We start from the raw sequence: 12369 nt of genomic DNA on the forward strand, positions 1-12369 counted from the left end.
TTGCCAACTGGCCAATATTTTACCGGCCTGGCCTGTAAAAATAATGGTTGATCCCAATGTATTTTTTTTTCAGAAAAGGTGGCAACCCTAGATGGAAGCAGACATGGCTACTCTGGGAGATTAGTCACCCAGCGACAAATCGCCTCTTCTTCAGGCGACTAATCTCCCCTAAATGCCTTCCCACCGCCTATAATGTAAATCCCCGGCGGGGTGGCATTAGGAATGCTTAGTTTTCCTTAGTTGCCTCATGAGGAAACCAGTAGGGATGCACCGAATCCAGGATCCGGTTCGGGATTCGGCCGAATCCTTCTGTCTGGCTTAACCAAATCCAAATTTGCAAATGCAATTTAGGGGTGGAAAAGGAAATCACGTTACTTTTTGTCACAAAACAAGGAAGTGAAAAATGTTTTCCCCTTCCCACCCCTAATTTGCATATGCAAATTCAGATTTGGTTCAGTATTTGGGGAATCCTTGGTGAAGGATTCGGGGGTTCGGCCGAATCCAAAATAGTGGATTCGGTGCATCCCTAGAAACCGGGCGACTTCGGAAAGCTGAAGTTATCTGAGTGCCACTAGGGTTGCCCCCTGGCCGGTATTTTACAGGCCTGGTCTGTAAAAATGATGGCTGATCCCAATGTTATTAATAGGGAATAAAGATAAATATATAGGAAGGCCGGTATGATTTCCAAAAAAGGTGGCAACCCTAGTGGCATCCCGCCGGCGATTTACATTGTAGCCGGCGAGAAGGCATTTAGGGGAGATACAGACTGATACATTAGATAGCTTTAAGAAGCGGTTGGTGGCTTTTTAGCAAGTGAAGGGAATACAGGGTTATGGACAGGGTTTGACTGGGGGGCCCGGGGCCCACTGGGACTCCTGTCCAGGGCCCCCCTCTGGACCCCCTACTGCGACGCCGCGTATGCGCTGCAAATGTTTTTTTTTTGTAGGGCCAGGAGATCGGGAGAGGGGGTCTGGCCCGGGGGGACCCATAAGGGCCGGGCCCACCAGGTTTTTTTCCCAGTGTCCCACCGGGCCAGTCCAACCCTGGTTATGGAAGATAGCTCATAGTACAAGTTGATCCAGGGACTGGTCCAATTGTCATTTTGGAGTCAGGAAGGAAAATTTCCCCCTCTGAGGCAAATTTTTAGAGACTTCTAATGGTCAACTAGCAGTTAGGCAGGTTATATATAGACTTAAAAGGTCAAAATTGATTGTGAGGTGTCTAATTTACTATGTTACTGTTACTAGATCATCCTTCTGACTCAGATTCATAAAGACATTTTTATGCTAGCCATACACTGCATTTTTGGCGAGGTTGCCAAACAAGTAGAGCTTTGCCCAGTTCGTACTCCCATATGTTGTCTGTCTCGGTCTAAGCTAAAATGATACCACGTGGGGCTAGCTTGAGACTTTACTAGTGGAGCTTAATAGGGTGCCCATATCCCACACCGTACTGTGCTCAGGGCAAGGAGAAATAAGACACACCCACCAATACAGACAGGAAGTGCAGATAATCTGGAGAACCATTTGTAAGGCCCTCCTGGCGTAAGCACACGTGTTATCCATACCTTAAGCCAGGGGTCCCCAACCTTTTTCAACAGTGAGCAACATTCAGATGTAAAAAGAGTTGGGGAGCAACACAAGCATGTAAAATGTTCCTGGGAGGTGCCAAATAAGTGCTGTGATTGGCTATTGGTAGCCCCTAAATGGACTGGCAGCCTACAGGAGGCTCCATTTGGCAGTACATCTGTTTTATATGCAACCAAAACTTGCCTAAAGTCAGGAATTAAAAAACAAGCACCTGCTTAGAGGCCACTGAGAGCAACATCCAAGTGGTTGGTGAGCAACAAGTTGCTCACGAGCTACTGGTTGGGGACCACTGCCTTAAACTGTCCAAGTCAATGCAGGCTGGTTTGAGTTGTTGAACCGTGAGATGGAGCCCCATTGTACATGAGATTTAGTAACTGAAGAAATCGTATTAAAAGTCAAAGTTAGAGCCTACATTTCAGTTTAACTCATGTGATGCCACCCAAACCACTCAGGAAGCCTCCTCAGGACTTAGATCATTAGAGGGAAGAGCCTGGAGAACTATTGCAGACACAGGCATTTAGCACTGGCAGACTTTGCATTCATTCGGTGCATAACACAACTATCACACACAAGGTTCACTTGCAGCTGTGGCAGGCTCTTATTTATTGTTTAATGTTCTTTCTAAGGGCATTGCTGCATTTGTTTGCCCCTACAATGTGTACACCTAGTGGAGTGCTATATTTGAGATGCATGGTAAATGCAATAAAAATGTTAGAAATGCCTCAAACATAAAAAACGTGGTGCAACAGCCAAATGTATCTGCAGCAGATGAATTATTTTTTACTGCATTTATAATGTGTCTGATATCTGGGCAGTTCCATTGTGACTTTGCTAGTAGGGGTCCATGGCCCTGTTGCATCAGTCAATGCTACTATGCTGTTTGCATATATTTCATCTCTTCCATGGGCTTATTCTTTTTGTTGTTTTTCTTACTCCCATGCACTTCATTTAACATCTCTTCTTACCCCTCTATATCTCTATGTCTGTTTCTCGATTCCTGCTGTCTAAATCCCATTGTATAATCATGCCCTACTCTAGACCCTCCTGTCTCTGCCTTACCTGCCAGTCTACTTTATTTTATAATTTGCTGGAGCAAGTGGCCAGTTACAGAATGAAAGCATGCTCGTGTTAGCTGCTGCGAAAGTCACTTGCTGGTCAACAAATAAAAAGTATGATATTGTCAGTATGGAAAAGCCCCACCAGGCATGGTTAGAAAAGGTGCTTTACAGGAATTGGGTTTCTTGGATTTACATCAATGACTGGATGGTGGTCATTTGGCCTAAGATCTGTTGTAACTTGGTAAAGAAACCAAACGTGTCCATGTCCAACCCATTGGTGATAATGAGATATTGGCAAAAAGTGTCTTCTATTGTAGTTATACAATTGTGCTTCCCTTCCAGTAATGGAAGATGTAATAGGGGTGGCCTAGAGGAGATAGACATCTGGTGGACATAATATCAGAAGTGGATAGAAAGGCAATTCTTTAGTGCTGGATCTCACTCTTTATTCTTTCAGTAGGATTAGTTGAAAACTAACTACAATTTGTGCTCTTCATGGATTGGTTGAATTTCGGATACATAAAGAACAATTGACTGCAAATGTTTATAATATGTGGACCTAATATGTTCAGTCTCTTACCTCTCACTGTCAACAAGAGATAATTCTGGTTACTAAATTCAAAACTTGGGTAATGTCAGTCGAGTTGGTTTGTAGAACCCTGCTTTAGGACAGTAGATAGATACATAGACAGATAGATAGAGAGAGACGGATGGATGCAAATATAGATAGAGCAGATTAGGTTCTGGGTACTGCTGGATAAAGATGAATCTTATGTCTTAAAGGAAAACTATACCCCCCAAACAATGTAGGTCTCTATTAAAAGATACTGAGTAAAACAGCTCATGTGTAAAACCCTGCTTCATGCAAATGAACCATTATCATAATAATATACTTTTTTAGTAGTATGTGCCATTGGGTAATCATAAATAGAAAATTGCCATTTTAAAAAATAAGGGCCGCCCCCTAAAATCGTAAGATTCCCTGTGCACACATACAAACCACATGTAAGGTCACATGAGCCAATTAACAGACATAGTTCTGCCTTTTGCTTCCTCACTTCTTCCTGTTACAGTTAGTGTTGTAGTATTTCTGGTCAGGTGATCTCTGAGGCAGCACAGATAGAGTCCCGAAATGGTGGTTCAAGGCAAGAGATGTAAAAGGGCAATATTTATGTAAATATATATTCCAGTTTGGTAAGATTCTTTAATATGTCATTCAATTTGATATAAACTATCTGTTGCTTAAGTATTCATTTCGGGGGTATAGTTTTCCTTTAAGTATTTATGGATGACACCGGGTGAATAAGTTACAGTATGAGCACAGAAGCTTAAATGGAAGAGAATGTCACCTTTTCCCTTGGGGTGTATTTGGTGGCCACCAGGTCACAGGGTTCTCGCTAGTGATCAGCAAATCTGTCCCATTTCACTTCGCCAAAAAGTCACAAAATGCATTAAAGTGAATGAGCAGTTTTTCGCAGTGATTAGGTGACTTTTTTTTGTGCACAGTACATTGGAATCTATGGCTGTTATTTGTGGCACAACAACAATAGGGTCAGGCTACGGAACTAAATTCTAAGAAAAGGAAAAGGCTGATGTTCTGGATCTGCATATTGGAAAGAACCATCCCAATGAGGGACAGATAAGTGAATTAAAGTCAGGGCAAGGTCAGACACAGTAGTGATAAACAAGTTCAGTCAAACCTAGCATGGTCAATTGGTCTGTGCTTTGTGCACTTATTAGTGCAATCTTCTCATGAATGTGTGTTAAAGAAGTTCTGTGAACGTGGTGAAATGCCAGGGGGACACACCAAAGTGAGGAAGCCCAACATATAGGTATTAGGAGGCACTGAGGTGTCAATATCTCTATAGTCATAGGACTTCTGTACTTCTAGGCTTGTATAGTACATCCATGACATGCTATAGAAATGTTTTAAATGTTTTATGCCTGTGCATATTATCGTTATCATGAATAAACTGCTTGTCCAACAGTTTCACAGCAGAACCTTCCATAGCTACACTGCCTATCCCAACACCCCATAAGTCTGTGCCTCCATGTTTCTTTTTAGCATTTTTTCCACATATCTTTTCCCTAACACCTTTGCATGTTATCCACAGATCTGGTATCTGCTACACTGAGTGTATAGAGCAGTAATTGCTTCTCACTGCAATTGCATTTATTAATTGCAATTAAATTTACAAATAATTCTAAAACCATTGAAACTTTTTAATTCATTAAAGGGGCTGTTCACCTTCCAAACCCTTTTTTCAATCCAGTTGTTTTTAGATTGTTCCCCAGAAATAAAGACTTTTTCCAATTGCTTTCCATTGTTAAAAGTTGAATGTCCCTGTCTCTGGTATTTCAGTCTGGCAGCTCAGTAATTCAGGTGCAGACTCTGAACTGTTATAATTTTGCAAAATTTAGTTGATACATTTCTCAGCAGCATCTCTGGAGTATTAGCAACTATTGTATCAATTCTAACAGCTGCCTGTAATGAAACCCAGAGATTCTGCTCAGCAGGGACAAAGATAAGAAATGTATCAACTAAATGTATCAATTTAGAACAGTTTACAGGATCAGCAACCCCCCTTTGGATCAAATGTTGCAACTCCAGAGCTTGCTGCTGGGTTACAACTAGGTGGGCCTGGATTTATGCATCTGCCATGGAAATGGACTACAATGTAATGATCCTTCTAGTGAAATTGGAATCACCTGCAAAAAGACTAGAATGTGACGCATTTCACAGAGAATACAATCTAATAGGTTTTTATGTATGTATAGCCCCTGAACTGGTTTAGGGTAGCTGATAGGAAAAGTGGTAGATTTTACATTATCAAGTCAAAATAATGAAATCTTATATATATAATTTAATTCAAATTGCCATGTTCATAAAGCAGAAACTGCAAAACATTATACTTGTGTTAAAAAGGGAAATAGGATTATGAAAAGAGTAAAATAATGTAATTATAGATTTCTGAACACAACAATGCAAAGTAACTTGGTCCCTTTTATACCTTTATAGAGGCAACACATATCTATAGAAAAACAAGTGCAATGTGTATGTTTCCCATAACAAGGTTTACTAGATTCCTCGTTTTTTTTTACTCCATGAATGTGTGTGTTATTTTATCACATTCGGTGCTTCACAGAGTTTTCATCATTCAGATCAGTTCCTGCCCCAGTGAAGCTTACAATCTAATGAAGATATGTAGCAACTATCATAAACAGAAAAATATTTTTCATCAATAACAAAGATTTTCATTAGATTACTTTTGAGGGGAATGTAATATGTTTCAATAAGTTATGTACATTTATTTGTCAAGCCTAGCTCTGCTGGATTTCCTTAGCTGGGCCATGCTATTAACAGAGGCACCATTATATTGACTAGTGGTCCTTATAATTTTATATCATACTGGGACCAAGGTCACAACATTCCTAAATGTAATGTAATACCACAGGATTCGTCTCTTATTCGCTACAATAAAATGCCAATCTATTCACTTTATGTCCAGCGGCTAACACGCTGCTTTTTTTTAATATATACATATCATTACCTGGACGTTCCCCTTATGTCCCACCCAGGATATAAGATGAACAGGTAAAAAACAGCATAATTCATCCCCTTTTTAAATAAAAATACTTTTTGTTGTTAACACCACCGCATGATCCGGAACCAGTCATAGTCCCTCAGTGGTAAACCAAAACCATGCTCTTATTGCTTTGCTTGGCTTGCACATATACTTACTAGCTGGAGGCTATGAATATAAAAACCTTTTGAGTCTTATGAAATTATTGCCCACCTGTGTCATAAAAAGCACATTCAATAGAAATACAATTAAAGTTAAAAAGTGACAAAAATTTGATAAAATCAACCAAAAATAAGAATAAATAAAGAGGGTACAATTAGATGTACTCTTTATCAGGCTTTTTATCGTGCATTTATAAATGAAGATTAAACAATACATATTTATTTTCGTTTTTTGGATTATTTTTAATGTGCGTGTATGTGTTTGTGTGATTTTTTTGCAAATCAAGGCAAAATATCTCTTGGCCTAGCCTAAATTGCATTGAAATGTAAATTGGATGTAAAAATTAAAATCACTTTAATTTTGTTTTGCAATTTTATAGTTAGAGACTTGTTTTCTGGTTTATATGATGTTTCTGAAGTGTCGTCTTTATGCAGAAAGGGATTCGGCTCTCCCTGGGGATCATTTGTTTGCCAGTCTCACACTTAAACATTGGCTCTCAGCTCTGGTGCTCAGTTTCTGGCAGACAGCGATAATAGTTTTATCTGCTCATCAACGAGAAGAAAGAATGACTTTCTGTTTGTGGATGGATTAAAAACAAAGGTCTCCTGTGTTATAGGTTGTATTTGTTTGCTTCTTGAAATCCAGGGCAATATGTTTATTTCTTTGCGGAACATGCAGTTAAAGGAAAACGATACCACACTAGAATAAATAACTGTAACCAACAGATAATTAATATTATAATAAGTGACCTAGTAAAGAATCTTAACAAACCAAAATATACATACCAGTAAATATTTCCTCTTTTCCCTCCCAGGTCTTACTGGAGTGAAAGATACAACTCTGTCTATTCATTGGCTGATGTAATTTAGCAGGTATGCGTGTCATTGGTTTGTGTGTGAGCACACGGCCTCATATGAGCCAGAGGGTGGAGCTTATTTCTTACAATGTTAGTTTTTCCATTTGGCATTATCCAGTGGCACACCATACTGTTAGAAAGTGTTCATCAAATGTCTTGATGCAATATGAAATGCAATAGTCCCAAAAAAAGAAAAAAAAAATATATATGTTCCAAAAAAATATATGTGTTCTTGTAGAACAGCGCCTAAAGCAAACGGAGAGAGCAAAGAAACAGGAGCATAATATGGTGTAGTATTTTCAATTTGTTGGAACACCCTGTGGTGGAAAAAGAAAAATTGAAAAAAAGAAAAGAAAAATCAGGAAATGTTTTAATCGTGTAGATTTTCTTTTTAAAGAGACCTTCCCTTTCCGTCCCAAAGTGTGTACAAGCAAAATTGGTGTTTTCTGAGTCCTTCACCAAGTTTTAGTAAAATTGCCTACTTACAAGATAGTGGCAGTTATATCACATGTAGTTTGGTTTCCTGTATTCTCCTCTCCTCTGTCAGTCACCATTAGGCTCCCAGATAAGAATACAAAAGGTACATAGTACAATAGCGTTAAAAAATTTTCCTAAAAACATTAAAAGATTTTACACTCACATTTGTTTGTAAGGTTTTGTCACATATAGGCAAGTCTTTTAGTGATATCACCAGCTGTAATACAAAGGAGGAGGTTGTGCCGGCATCTCTCTCCCTCGTGGTGTTTTCTCCGCGTCCTGCCTGTAGTTGTGTTACCTGGCCTCTGCAGCACCAGCCCAGCAGGAGCTGACTATGCCCTATATAAGACCAGCTCTCCAAACACTCCTTGCCTGAGCATTGGTTCCCATCCTAGCAGTGTGGCATTGTCCCTAGCTAAGGGTTCCTGTTCTGGCCTCCTTCCTATTCTGCCTTACCCTTGTCTTGTCTGGACCCTTCCCTGCCTGGCTCTAAACCTTGTCTTGTCTTGATCTGCCTTACCTTCCCCTTTTAGTTCTGCTCCGGTCCTGCTTTAAACCTTGATTTTCCTTGCTTTAACCCTGTCTTTTTTGCCTTGACTTGAACTTGCCTTTCTGATTCTTGCATCCTGTTCTGCCTTGTACCTAACCTGTCTCACTATCCAGTCCTCTCGCTATCTCCTTCTCTCGCTATCCAGTCCTCTTGCTATCCAGTCCTCTCACTATCCAGTCCTTCTGCTCTAGTCTCCTTCTGCTCTAGTCTCCTTCTGCTCCAGTCTCCTTCTGCACTCTATCCCCAGTGTGATCCGATCTACGACTGAACCGTCCTGTACTATCCTTTCAGTTTGCTCCTGATCTACACCCACACCATCCTGCCCCATCCAGTCTGTTCCTGTCCTTTCTCTTGCCCTCTTCATCCTGTTTAGTCCAGTCCTGATCTTAGCCGTCTCTGTCCTGTACCACTCTGCACCTGTATTAGTCTGACTCATCGCCCTCTTCACCCTGTTTCTGCCCTTTTCCTGTCTGTGTCCCGTGGCTTCAGCCAGCTCTTGCCTAAAGGACTCACCTTCCTCATGAATCCCCACTGCGCCACCTACCTTATCCCTGACAGAAAGAGCACCAAATGGCTAGTTTCAGTCTTGCTTCTCAAAGATCTCAAAGTACAATAGAAACATTTTTAAGGGAAAATCCTTTCCTTTTAGTGGGACCTTTGCAATCTTTTTTGAGCTCTTGCATTTCATGAATCTAAAGGGCAAATGCATATGCAAGGTTAAGAGCTATTGCAGTGCTGACTCATTCTCTATTTACAGCAATTTGTTGATTTCTATCAAGAGAAAACTTGTTATTTTCTTTCCGTTCTCAGTGAATCAGAATGCAAATACATGTTTGGAATATTTAAATCCAAGGCACTATATAAAGAAAATGTCATTTGTAGAAAGCAGTTATTACTGGGCATGTCCAGCCTGCACCTCCCAGCATCCCCAGCATCCCCAAAACCCCCAAAGGTGCTGACTGTGTTTTAGGGCAATATTGGAAAGCCAAAAGTTGGCTGTGTTATATACCATTGTTCTTGGGGGGTACATGTATAAAAGAGACATCTATGCAGAAAAGCAAGAGTAACTAGTTGGATTACATGGGCCCAAATGTCTTGGGAAGGTATTTGATCCAAGACAAGCGTGAAAGAGACATTCAGGGGCCACCCCCTGTCTGCATAGGTCTTTAGGTGCCTATATAGAAAATATGTCCCTGTTAATTATGTTAACTGATATCTTGTAAGGGAATGGAAAGCCTCTTGAATAAGTGTCCTGTTTAAATGGAACTTGACCCCCATTTTTTTTTTGCACAATGAAAGAAATTCTAAGCAACTTTGTAACATATATTTACTACAATTAATTAAAATTGTTCAATAGTTTTAGAGTTATTTATAAGAGGTAACAAAAGCAGCATGTGTCTTTATGCTGTTCTATCCACTGCTGGTTCTGACTCTTGAAACAATGGAGCTGAACCCAACAGACTTTTGAAGAAACATGCAAGGCACTGTGGTAATTGGAGTCTTGGTCAGAGGAGAGCTGGATTCTGCTTCATTGTTTCAGGAGTCAGGGACACACAAATAAAGCTTTCAACTGCAACAGCATACTAGAAAGTTGCTTCGAATGAACATTAACAAAATTAAATGGGAGGAGTTCCCTTTAAATGGTGATATGGGAGGGGATGCGGAAGAATACCCAGTGAATTTTATTTTGTTGAACCTATTTATTTAAATGTTATTTTATTAAAATGTTATTATCTATACTATCTATTTAACTATCTGACCTTTTCTTTTTAAATATTAAGAGGGTGCGTAATACAAACAGCATAAAAAGTGCAGTATATATACTATGTATGTATGTTTACTTCTGTAGCACCACAATTGTATGTAGTGCTTTACAAGGAATAAACACAAACAGGGGTATAGTCATTATTAGACAATTAAAATACATTTGTGTGAAACCTTTACTTTCCAGCACAGGACTAGCTGCCACTTGACTGGGGTAGAGGAACGGTTGCATGAGTCTCAGCTGGGCCCTCCAATACATATGTGGAGGAAGGGAGAGGTGTTGCAGAACTATACCTCTCAGCTGCACAAACAGGATTATTGGAGTTATTGAACCAATAACAAATATTTATTTATCACACAGATAAAGAACTCACATAATGCCACTGATGGAGTTGAGGTAAAGTGATCACAGCGATAAAAAATCTCAGAGCATATCACACACTGACACTCCCCTGTGAAGGATCCTACTTCACCTCTTTGACACCCATTAGTGAGTGTGGATCATCTCCTGTGGAACCTTCAGGGAAATCCTCTATTTGCAGTGTATGAGTGTGTTCTACAGGTATTCAGAATGTTTGGGACTTGGGGTTTTCCGGAGAAGCCAGTGGTCTTTCCATAGTTTGGATCGCCATACTTTAAGTCTACTAAAAAATAATTTAAACATTCAATGAGCCTAATAGGATAAGGATTAATTATATCTTAGTTGGGATAAAGTACAAGGTACTGTTTTATTATTACAGAGAAAAATTTAATAATTTTTTTTAAAACTGGAATTATTTGCTTAAAATACAGTCTATGGGAGATGACCTTCCCGTAATTCTGAGACTTCTGGATAATGGGTTTCTGGATAACAGATACCATACCTGTATCAATGTGTGACTTTCACCTGATCGGAGAGTACTCTAAAGTGACATGAATATAGGTGTCATTGCCACTTGAAATTGATGTTTTATGAAAAAAAATTACTCATCGTATAAGAACACTACGCTGTTTGACGATATAAAAAGTAGATTTCCATTCATAAATGGATATGCTATGCAGATTAAAGCATGTTTGGCTTTCATCAGTATGTATATTAGACTGAGCACCTTCCAGACTGGGATACTGGTGATACTGGAGAGCAAATAGTAGAAAGTTCAATTGACTGTGTTCATTTATGACAAATAGCAGCCTAGTTCATGCCGCATCACTGTGACTATAATTTCCACTGAATATGTGAATGAATGAAGAAGAAGCAACGATCAATGATATCTTCTGTGAGCTCCGAGTCCTGCAGCGGGTTGGGTACCCATGAAATACCTGCAAGGCAGTCAGATCTCTGCCGGATTCTACTTGATCTCCGCAGTGCCTTTTCTATATGAGGAGCTGCCTGACCCTGCAATGCCACCCCCAAGCGCTTAACTTTTCTGTGCCAAAGGGGATCTGGTGGGGCACATTGCTAGCAGAGAGCCACATTTCTAGTTTCTATATACAGAAATTTGGATTTTAAAAGTTTACAGGAGCAGCGTTATGACCGCCCATGCTAACTTGTTCGGCGCTGCTGCCCGACGCAATTTTTCAACTCATCTCATTGACACAATGCCCCTAGATGTCCGGACCGTGCTGGTGGCCTGCGTGTACCCGAGAAGGAAAGGCTTGCAGCACTTAGGGGTGCCAAATGTTAGGCACCCCCGAGTGATTGTATTCACTTACCCACTTACCCCGGGCCGATGCTCCTATCAGCAGAAAACTCCACCAGCCCGGGGTTATACCAGTGAGCACCACAGAGCGCTCCTCTTCCGTCTTCTTCTTTCTTCAAACGCATGCGCAGTGGAACGAAATAGCTGACTTTTTAGTTAAAGTTCGGCTTTTTGTTCTACTGTGCATGTGCAGCCGCAGTTTTCTGCTAATAGGAGCACCGGCCCGGTGTTTCACATAAGTAAATACAATCACGTGGGGGTGCCTAGCATTTGGTGCAGTTACAGGTGGCTGATTAAGGGGGAAAATTTTAAATATACTTTTACTTGTGTACAACAACAACGATCCATGAGTAGATATAAGTCAGGCATGGGTCTACAGACCTATGCACATCTCTACTGTGAGCAACTGAAAAGTATGGCATCCAGTTTTCACACAATTACTGTACATCCATACAGTACAGTACAGCCTGCATATTTGGGCTGACCTCAGCCTGTGTGGTGACTGGACACAGGCTGATCAGATTCAAATCAATGGAGCTGGGGCACTGAGCAGATCTGCTTCTCTCAGCCTGCAAAATTATGCAGGCTGACGACAGTCCCTGGCAACAGCCTGAATGCCCATAGCCTAAGAAGTTCTTTGCTTTTATATC

This window comes from Xenopus laevis, chromosome 1L (genome assembly GCF_017654675.1).
Source record: "Xenopus laevis strain J_2021 chromosome 1L, Xenopus_laevis_v10.1, whole genome shotgun sequence".
Classification (NCBI taxonomy): Eukaryota; Metazoa; Chordata; class Amphibia; order Anura; family Pipidae; genus Xenopus; species Xenopus laevis.